Raw genomic sequence first — 10,482 nt, 5'->3', positions numbered from 1 at the left:
ACGGCGGCGCGGTGCGGGGCACGGCGGCGGGCGCGTCGGCCAGAGCAGGGGCGCGGCGATGGGCGGCGTGCGCGGGGCGAGCGCGAGGCAGCGAGGCGGGCGCGGCGAGGCGTGGCAGGGCGGGGTGAGCGCGAGGCGGGGAGGCGCGGCGAGGCGAGGAGCGCTTCGGCCGAAGCGTGGCACCGCATGGACGCCGCCGCGAGCGACGGTAGTAGCTAGCTAGACGGCGGGATGCGGCGCGGGCGAGGTGCTAGGTAGGCTGGGCGCGGCTGGTGAGCACGGGCGTGCTAGCTAGTGAGGCGCCGCGTTCGCGTCCTTGCTAGCTAGCTAGCCAGCCAGCCGCCGCGTTCGCGTGCGTGCTTGCTAGCTAGCTAGCCAGCCGCCGCGTTCGCGTGCATGCGTGCTTGCTAGCTAGCTAGCCGGCCGCTGCCATGTGCGAGCGCAAGGCGTGCCCATCCGCCGAGCGGCACAGTGCATGGGCGAGCGTGTGGGCCGCGGCGGATGGCGGCCGGCGGGGCACGGCCTGGGCACGAGTGCAGCGAATCTGGACAGCGCCGATCCTCCTCGTCGACGCCGGCGGCGGCTGTCCGTGAAGTGTTCGATGAAATGTCTAAAGCGAAATACAACTGGACATATTTTGGATTGGGTTGACCGTGGTGGGCAACTCGATGGTGGGACGACCGCATGCGGACATGCATGTCCGTTTTCCTACCCAAACGGATAGAATCCGGCCAAACGGAACGTCCGTTTGAAATCGTGCGGTTGAGTTGGCCAAATGCGTCCGCCCACGCCCACGCCCGTTCACACGCACGTCCTCGACCGGTCAAACGTGACCCGCGGACCCGCGGATGTGACCGTAAACGTGGGCCCGTCCACGCGCAAACAGACTCGGCCACCGCAGACAGACTTGGCTCGCCATGCCGCTACTCCGTCCACCACCACGGCACAACGCGCGGGCCGGAGAAACGTCTCCTGCTCCGCCGCCTCCGTCGCAGAGCACAATCAAGGTAACCATATACTACTACAGAGGGGAATCGTAGTAGTATAGTGCTTGTGCTCTGGCTCTGACGCTCTGTTCCGTGGCGACATTGAGAATTCATTAAGGTGGTCATCGTCGGTGCCACCAAGGAGATCGGGAGGGCGGCGGTGAGCAGGGCGAGGGGGATGGAGCTCGCGGGTGCCATTGATACCCAGTGCGTGCATAGGGCAGGATGCGGGAGAGGTGCTTGCTTGCTCACTCACCACTCGTCCCCTTGTGCTCTGTCTCTCTCTTTTCTTGGTCTGTAAGCCGAGCGCTGGTGTTGTTTCTTCAGTTAAGTGGCATGGAATGGAAGAACCCCTGGAGATTCCGGTGCTCAATGATCTCACCATGGTTCTCGGCTCCATAGCACAGGCAGGTATTAATTGGCATCTCCGTTTGTCAAATTTAGATTTTATTGTTGTCGGTGCGCCTTATGCTGACTAAAATTCTGCTGTTTTCAGTCAAGAGGAACTGGCGTGGTTGTCGATTTCAGTGAACCTTCTCTTGTCTGTCTATGACAATGTCAAGCAGGTACGTTATCCAGTGAGGGTCTACTTCCATGAGCCTCCAGATTTGCAAGCAAATGCAGGTTCAAAGAGAGGCAGAGAACCAAAACTAATACCTCAAGAAGGCATTTCAGATATGGACACTGATAATCCAGTAAGTGTGACAAAAACAATTCAGCAATTTTCCTTTCAGAGTGATTTCTTAGTAACAAAGGCAGAAGCACTGTCTTCGAAGATATCCTCGCTTTTATTCTAAATTGTACTACTCCATACAAGTGATCTTCTACAGCAAATAAAAAACAGTAAATGATATGTTCCACAAACTGACTGGATAGTGTTGACAAGGGCAAGAGGCCAGGTGCTCGGAGAAGACGGAGTGCGTGTGCACAGCGTGGTTCTTCCAGGGCTTGCCTCAAGCACGTCGGTCAGTTTGTCAGGCCCTGGAGAGGTGCTTAAGCTCTAGCAATATATGCTTGACTGAACTTTGGATGAACTGATCACACAACCAATTTTTTTCTTTCAGATTTACACCTTGAAGCATGATGTTACAGATGTTCGATGCCTGATGCCAGGACTCATTCTGGCAATACGGAAAGTGGTACGCTTGAAGGTACCTGATAGTTACACTGCATTTTCTGAAGTATTCTCAAGATACTGTGTTGGTCACTAAACACGTCACCACATATTTTTGCAGAACTTGATCTATGGTCTGCAGAAGTTCTTGTAGGAAATTATCAATTCACACGTCAAGAGAACTACAATTTTTTACCTTCCAGCTGTTTATGATGAGAGACAAATGGGATTAAAATCAATTCCTTTCCTTGGCTCGTAATTAGAAATGGTGCCACTGGCAAGACAGATCGGAGAACCTGTTGAGTATATGTGTTTGTGTTTGTGCATATTGTGTATTGGGCCACCTCCTACTTTTCTTGTATAATTGGGTCGTGGTCCACCGTTATACATCATATATATGTGCAATTGCTCCTGATCAATACATCTTGCAATTCCATCATCATACATGGTATCAATTTTCGGGTTCTAACCCTAGCTTCCGCTCCCTCCGTCGCCGCCGCACCCCCTTGCGCCGCCGCCGCCGCGCCCTCCCCGTCGCGCCGCCGCCGTAGCTTCCTCTCCTCCATTGCCGCGCTACCCGTTCACCGCCGCTGCCTCTCCCGTGCCGCCGCCGCCGCCTCCTCTCCCCTCAGCGCCGCCGCCGCCACCCCCTGCTGCCGCCGTGATCTCCACCACCAAAGACGCCGCCGCCGCTGCCCAACCCTAACCCTAACCGCACCACCCTCCTGCAACATGTCTTCCATCACGTCCGCCGACCCCCCCCTCCCCCGACGCCGCCGACATCCGCAACCTCAACATCTACGAGCAGGTTCCGGTCCGTCTTGATCAGACGGACTCCTCCCATCCCTCCAGACGCGTAGAAAATAAGCGCATCGCTGGTAGCGCTTCAATAGGCGCTCGATAGTGCATCGCGCGCGACCATCCGGCGCTTGGCAAAATGTGAAACAACACATATCAATTTGACAATATGAACCAAATAAAATGATCTAAAAATAGCAAAAATCATGATTCATACCACCAACATATCATAGTTCAAATGAAGGACATAGTTCAAAGTAGGAAACCACAAGCAAGTTCACACAAATATAGGTTCACACAAATAAATAAACATCAACATTCATGCCTCCTCATCTTCTTCCTCCTCCTCATCACCATCATGCTCTTCCTCTTCATTTGAAACTCGGACGGTGTTTGCACTAGTGCCACCATCCATGGAAGGCATCGGCACAACAGAAGGCATGCCTCCACCCATAGGTGCTCCCATGCCTCCAATGCCACCCGGACGTGCACTCATGCCGTCTATCCCACCCATGCCACTCATGTCTCCAATGCCGCCCGGAGGTGCACTCATGCCTCCCATCCCTCCAAATACTCCAATGAGAGATCCAAAACTCATGCCACCCATGTCTTGCATAGTAAAAATGTCCTCGTCCATGATGTAGTTCACCGACCTTCCTTTCGGCGCATCGATCAACCCCTCACCGTCGTCATCCACTTCATATTCATGGTCTTCTTGATTAACTTCATTGGTTTGAGACCAATGATCATAAGAATTGTTTGACCCAACATTCATAGTTGATAAATATGCATCATCGGCCATACTACAATACACCATAGCACACACACATCAAGCACATTCGTATATAGCCATCTACTCCCTTGGTTCCTAAATATTTGTCTTTCTAGATATTTTATCAAGTGACTACATACGAAGCAAAATGAGTGAATGTACACTCTAAAATATGTCTATATACATCCGTATGCGGTAGTTCATTTAAAATCTCTAAAAAGACAAATATTTAAAAACGGAGGGAGTATCTCACAACAACAAAAAATAAAAGAAAATTGTATACCTTGTGGGAATTTCCTCGAACACATTGGGCGCAACCGGTGGTGCACCAAATTGCGAGCTCAGGGGTGCTTCGGGCGGCGGCGGTGGAGGCTGGAAGGAGGCCGGAGGCTTCACACGAGTATTTTGTTCAAACCTTGGTTGTCTGAAAGTATGATTACAGGTACCGAGTATTTCCGTAGTCACTCGGGCCAAGTTGTGTCTTTCACAAACTCGTTCTGCAAAATCGCAATCTATTCGGGGGCTAATGTTAGGGATACACATAACAGGTAGGCCCATGAAGGGCTGAAGTATCATAAAGCATGGGGTCTACACAACATGTGGGTCCAGATAAATTTCATACAGACATACTATCCACTCGGACAAGCAGCATACTATCCACTCGAACAAGCAGCATACTATCCACTCAACCAAGCAGTATACCATCCACTCGGATGGTAGTTCACCACTCGACCGTACGACTCATTCGGATATACGAAGAGCAGCAGGCAACAAAGCAGTCGACATCATTCTCATGGTGAGGGCTTGGTAGTGGGCTAACATTATGGCATTCATGCCCCACTTTGTAACATAGAAGGTGAGGGGGTGGCGCACTCTATATAAGCCACCCCCACTACTAGACTCAGGGGGCTTTTTTCTTCCATCTCTCTCTCTCTCTCTTTCGCCACTAGTCTCAGGACTTAGCTCAGGCATGGGGATCCGTTCCTCGCTCTCTCATACACATTGTAATCTCCGGATCATACTTAGATAAAACAAAGCCTCTCCGGAGAACGAGACGTAGGGTTGTTATCTCCATCATGAGAGGCCCGAACTCGCTAAAACCACCGTGTCACCCATATGCATCTCGATAGATCATGCTTCTTTATCCTACCCTCTCTTATTGTCGGAATCGTTACCACGACAGCGGGTGTATAGAGGAGTGGGTGGGAGGCCGGTCTGCCCTGTCATCAACAAAATGGTGTAGCTGAGCGTAAGCATCGTTATATAGTTGAGACTAGTCTTGCTTTTGCTTGCCCATGCCTCCGTCCCTTTCTGGTTTTGGAGTCATGGGTTTTCTACCGCATGCTTTCTCAGTAACAGACTCCCTACACGACCCCGTCAGATGAAAACACCACTTGAGCTCTTGCTGAATGAAGTTCCTGATTATATGTTTGTCAAGGTCTTTGGTTGCGTGTGTTGGTCACATCTTCGTTCGTATAACCAAGGCAAGTTGGAGTTTCGGTCTAAACAGTGCATATTTTTTGGTTATAGTTCTCTTCATAAAGGGTACAAGTGTCTTCATGTTCCCTCAAACCGCGTCTACATCTCACGTGATGTGGTGTTTGATGAGAATGTCTTTCCTTTTTTTCGCACTTCCGGTCACCTCCACCACTCCCACTGCACCTGAGAAATCGGTTTTACCTTTGCCTGGTCAATTTCTTGATGCTACATATACCCCCTTGTTGCTACCTAATCATGGTGCAGGTACTGGGCGCGAAACACGCCTCGAGCTTCTGGATGAGCAGCCGCCCGCATCCCCTCGGATGTCCGCCCAGCCCGCTCGTGACGTCCCACCGTCACTTGGCCTGCCGATGGGGCTGGCGGAGCCGGACACTACAGGGCTTCCCGACGTGCCGGCCGAGTCGGCATCCTCGCCCGAGCCGGCGCCCTCACCCGAGCCGGCGTCCCCGCTCATGTTGGCCGAGCGGGCATCCAGTCCTTCCTCGCCCGACCGGTCGCCTGGTGTGACTGATTCTGTTTCTAGGGAGCAATTTGTGTCGTCATCGTCATCTTCATCGACCCCATCTCTGTCGCCACCTCCGCCACCTACTGTTGTTCTACGTCCTCGTACGTGCAGTCAGAGTGGTATTATTCGGCCTAAGGAGCGCACCGATGGCACGTCTGCGTGGATTGTGGCGTGTATGGCACAGATAGATGCTGACCCCACTGCCGAGCCTCGACATTTTCAGGCGGCTCTTCGGATTCCTCATTGGTGTAGTGCCATGGAGCAGGAGTTTCATGCACTACAGAGGAATGATACTTGGCGCTTGGTTCCTCCTGTATCTGGTGTCAACATCCTTGACTCCAAGTGGGTGTTTAAGGTAAAGAAGCATGCTGATGGATCTATTGAGCGGTACAAGGCACGGTTGGTGGCTAAAGGGTTTAAACAACGGTATGGTCTGCATTATGATGATATCTCCAATCCAGTTGTCAAACCTACCACCTTTCGTCTGCTTCTGTCCTTGGCGGTTTCCAAAGGGTGGTCTCTGCGTCAGCTTGATGTTCAGAATGATTTTCTCCATGGGGTCTGGGAGGAAGAGGTTTACATGCGGCAACCTTCAGGTTTTGTTGATCCTGCTCATCAGCATCATTTCTGTCGTCTTGTTAAGGCGCTTTATGGACTTAAGCAGGCTCCCCGTGCATGGCATGACCGACTTGGTTCGGTTCTTGCACGTCTTGGATTTGCTCTCCGTCCACTACTGACACATCTCTGTTCATGTTCCATCGTCCTGAGATTACTATGTACCTGCTGGTTTATGTTGACGTCATTATTCTTATCAGCTCCTCAGTGGCTGTCGTTGATCGTCTGTTGTCTGCTTTGAGTGGTCATTTTACTGTCAAGGATCTGGGTGCTCTCCATTACTTCCTTAGTCTGGAGGTTTCACGGTCTCCTGCCGGCCTGACTCTCACTCAGCATAAGTATTCCTTGGACTTGCTGCGACGTGCTGGTATGTTGCAATGCAAGCATGCTACCACCCCTATGTCTGCGACTGATCGGTTATCAGTCTTGGATGGTGCCTTGCTTCCTTCAGATAATGCTACAAAGTACCGCAATATTGTTGATGGGTTGGAGTACTTGACTATCACACAACCGGACATCTCCTATGCGGTAAACCATGTGTGCTGGTATCTTCATGCTCCCCGGACTTCACACTGGTCAGCTGTGAAGTGCATACTACGTTATCTCTCTCATACTGTCTCCTATGGTTTGCATCTTCGGTCTACCTCTTCGAGTGCTCTCTCAGCGTTCTCTGATGCTGATTGGGCTGGGAGCCTGGATGATCGACGAACAACGGGGGGCTATGTTGTCTTCTTTGATCGCAACTTGATCACCTGGAGTGCGTGCAAGCAGGCCACAGTCTCTCGGAGTAGCACTGAAGCAGAGTATAAGGCAGTTGTCAATGCCACGGCTGAGCTAATTTGGGTACATTCTCTCTTGAGAGAGTTGGAGTCTCCCAAAAGCAACCATCGGTTCTTTGGTGTGATAATATTGGTGCGACATATCTTTCATCTAATCCATTTTTCCATGCTCATATCAAGCACATGGAAATTGACTATCACTTTGTGAGGGAACATGTTGCACAGAAACTTCTTTCCAAAGAGAGAGAGAGAGTGAAATTAAACGGCAGTCAATCACGGCTTGTAATAATAAATAAATAAACTGCTAAGTCGGCGGTTTGGAAAACGAAATCTGCACACCGCACGTATCCAAGATGTAGTATATATATTTGCTTTGGATCCATTCTGATCTTAGTACTAGGACGTACGGATTAGCAGCATTGACCAGTCCGTTGTTTATTTATACTATACTGGTGCACAAATTAAAGCAAGGAATCCAGGCTCGCACGAACAGAAGCGCAAGCGGACTCCTCGTGCTGCTGAAACTGAAAGCAAATACTCGATCGAAATAGACGGGCAGATGATCATCGCCGGCATGGCACGGGAGGTCTCTTCTCTTGAATGGAGTCATCACCGGCACGGCACGGCACAGCACACACCCGCGCGGAGTCGGTGAAACCGGTCTCTTCTCTTGAATCCTTTTATTATTGCCTCTAGGGCATATTTCAACACTAGTCACCTTATGCAATTAGTGCATGTCAGTTGGTGAAACCTGTCTCACGTAAGCGTACGTGTAAGGTTGGTCCGGGCCGCTTCATCCCACAATATCGCTGAAGCAAAATAAGACTAGTAGTGGCAAGAAAGTTGACAACATCTACGCCCACAACAAATTTGTGTTCTACTCGTGCAAAGAGAACTACGCATAGACCTAGCTCATGATGCCACTGTTGGGGAACGTTGCATAAAATTACAATTTTCCTACTTTCACCAAGATCAATCTATGAGTTCATCTAGCAATGAGAGAAAGGAGTGCATCTACATACCCTTGTAGATCGCGAGCAGAAGCGTTCAAGAGAACGGGGTTGAGGGAGTCGTACTCGTTGTGATCTAAATCACCGATGATCCTAGTGCTGAACGGACAGCACCTCCGCGTTCAACACACGTACGGTTGAGGATGACGTCTCCTCCTTCTTGATACAGCAAGGGGGGACAAGAGGTTGACGGAGATCCAGCAGCATGACGGCGTGGTGGTGGATGCAGCAGTGATCTCGGCAGGGCTTCGCCTAGCTTCTACGAGAGGGAGAGGTGTAGCAATGGGAGAGGGAGGCGCCAAGATCATGGGTGCGGCTGCCCTCCCTCCCCCCTCTTTATATAGGCCCCCTAAGGGGGGCGCCGGCCCTAGGAGATGGGATCTCCAAGGGGAGGCGACGGCCAGGGGGGAAACTTGCCCCCCAAACCAGGTGGAGGCGCCCCCACCCCTAGGGTTTCCAACCCTAGGCGCAGGGGGGGCACAAGGGGGGCACACCAGCCCACCTGGGGCTGGTTCCCCTCCCACTTCAGCCCGGGATAGGTGGCCCCACCCGGTGGACCCCCGGGACCCTTCCGGTGGTCCCGGTACAATACCGGTGACCCCAGAAACTTTCCCGATGGCCGAAACCTGACTTCCTATATATAATTCTTCACCTCCGGACCATTCCAGAACTCCTCGTGACGTCCGGGATCTCATCCGGGACTCCGAACAACTTTCGGATTACTGCATACTAATATCTCTACAACCTAGCGTCACCGAACCTTAAGTGTGTAGACCCTACGGGTTCGGGAGACATGCAGACATGACCGAGACGCCTCTCCGGTCAATAACCAATAGCGGGATCTGGATACCCATGTTGGCTCCCACATGCTCCTCGATGATCTCATCAGATGAACCACGATGTCGAGGATTCAATCAACCCCGTATACAATTCCCTTTGTCAATCGGTACGTTACTTGCCCGAGACTCGATCGTCGGTATCCCAATACCTCGTTTAATCTCGTTACCGGCAAGTCACTTTACTCGTACCATAATGCATGATCCCGTGACCAGACACTTGGTCACATTGAGCTCATTATGATGATGCATTACCGAGTGGGCCCAGAGCTACCTCTTTGTCATACGGAGTGAGAAATCCCAGTCTCGATTCGTGCCAACCCAACAGACACTTTCGGAGATACCCGTAGTGCACCTTTATAGTCACCCAGTTACGTTGTGACGTTTGGCACACTCAAAGCACTCCTACGATATCCGGGAGTTGCACAATCTCATGGTTTTAAGGAAATGATACTTGACATTTGGAAAAGCTCTAGCTAAACGAACTACACGATCTTTGAGCTATGCTTAGGATTGGGTCTTGTCCATCACATCATTCTCCTAATGATGTGATCCCAATATCAATGACATTCAATGCCCATAGTCAGGAAACCATGACTATCTGTTGATCAACGAGCTAGTCATAGAGGCTTACTAGGGACATGTTGTGGTCTATGTATTCACACGTGTATTAGATTTCCGGATAACACAGTTATAACATGAATAACAGACAATTACCATGAACAAAGAAATATAATAATAACCATTTTATTATTGCCTCTAGGGCATATTTCCAACATACACGGTATGGTAATATACGTCCCACATACCAGATAACTGACGTACAAAACACTGCGGTAACATTGATCAAGGAGGAGATTTGTTCAAAAACATACCCCGATAATTTATGTGTAATATACAATTTGCATACATAATAACTTACGTATAAACATCATGGTAAAAAAGTTTTTGAAGGGGAAAAGTTATTGAAAAACATACACACGGTAACGTGCGTGTGAATATCATGATAATATACAAAGTGCAGATCTGATAACATGTGTAAAAACACCTCGGTAACATTGACCAAAGAAGAAAGTGGTTGAAAAACATACCCTCGGTAATTTGTGTGCAAATAGCATGGTAATATATGAACCGAAGACCTGATAACTTATGTAAAAACACTGCGGGAACTTTTGACCTTAGGAGAAAAAGTTGGAGGAAAAAATAACGCCGGTAACTTATGTGTAAATAGAATGGTAATACATAAACAGAAGACTTGATATTTTGCACAAACACCGCGGTAAGTTTTGATCTAGGGAGGAAAAGAGTTGTTGAAAAAAATTACCCAAAAGCCACTTATGTGTAAATAGCATGGTAATATACGAACCGAAAACTTGATAAGTATATGTAAACACCGCGGTAATTTTTGAAATATGGGACCTAGTATGCCGAAACTTCATGTTTTTGTCACCCGATTTTTGTGTGCCACCATGCTTCCTCTCAAAATCATACTCCTAATAACCTACGCTCAAACCATCATGATAACTTTCACCCGGGAAGGGGAGTTGTTCAAACATACCCCCCCCCC

At 49.9% G+C, this 10,482-nt stretch overlaps 1 protein-coding gene and 1 pseudogene across 2 annotated transcripts in view; one reads left to right on the top strand and one right to left on the bottom strand.

Annotated features, from left to right (window-relative positions):
• The first annotated feature begins 431 nt into the window (after nucleotides 1–431).
• LOC119279425 lies at nucleotides 432–2,254 on the top strand (annotated as a pseudogene).
• Nucleotides 2,255–7,650: 5,396 nt separating this feature from the next.
• LOC119275312 (glutathione S-transferase 1) overlaps nucleotides 7,651–10,482 on the bottom strand; it is a 4,778-nt gene continuing 1,946 nt past the window's right edge. Inside the window, exon 4 of one of the 2 annotated variants that reach the window (XM_037556137.1) lies at nucleotides 7,651–7,692. The gene's annotated coding sequence lies outside the window, so the exon portion shown is untranslated. Of the gene's footprint in view, nucleotides 7,699–10,482 lie in introns of both variants that reach the window. The other variant, XM_037556136.1, reaches the window with a different exon arrangement.

Source organism: Triticum dicoccoides, chromosome 3B (genome assembly GCF_002162155.2).
Source record: "Triticum dicoccoides isolate Atlit2015 ecotype Zavitan chromosome 3B, WEW_v2.0, whole genome shotgun sequence".
NCBI lineage: Eukaryota > Viridiplantae > Streptophyta > Magnoliopsida > Poales > Poaceae > Triticum > Triticum dicoccoides.
Note: the sequence above shows the minus strand (reverse complement) of the source record. Positions and strands in the feature narration are given on the sequence as shown.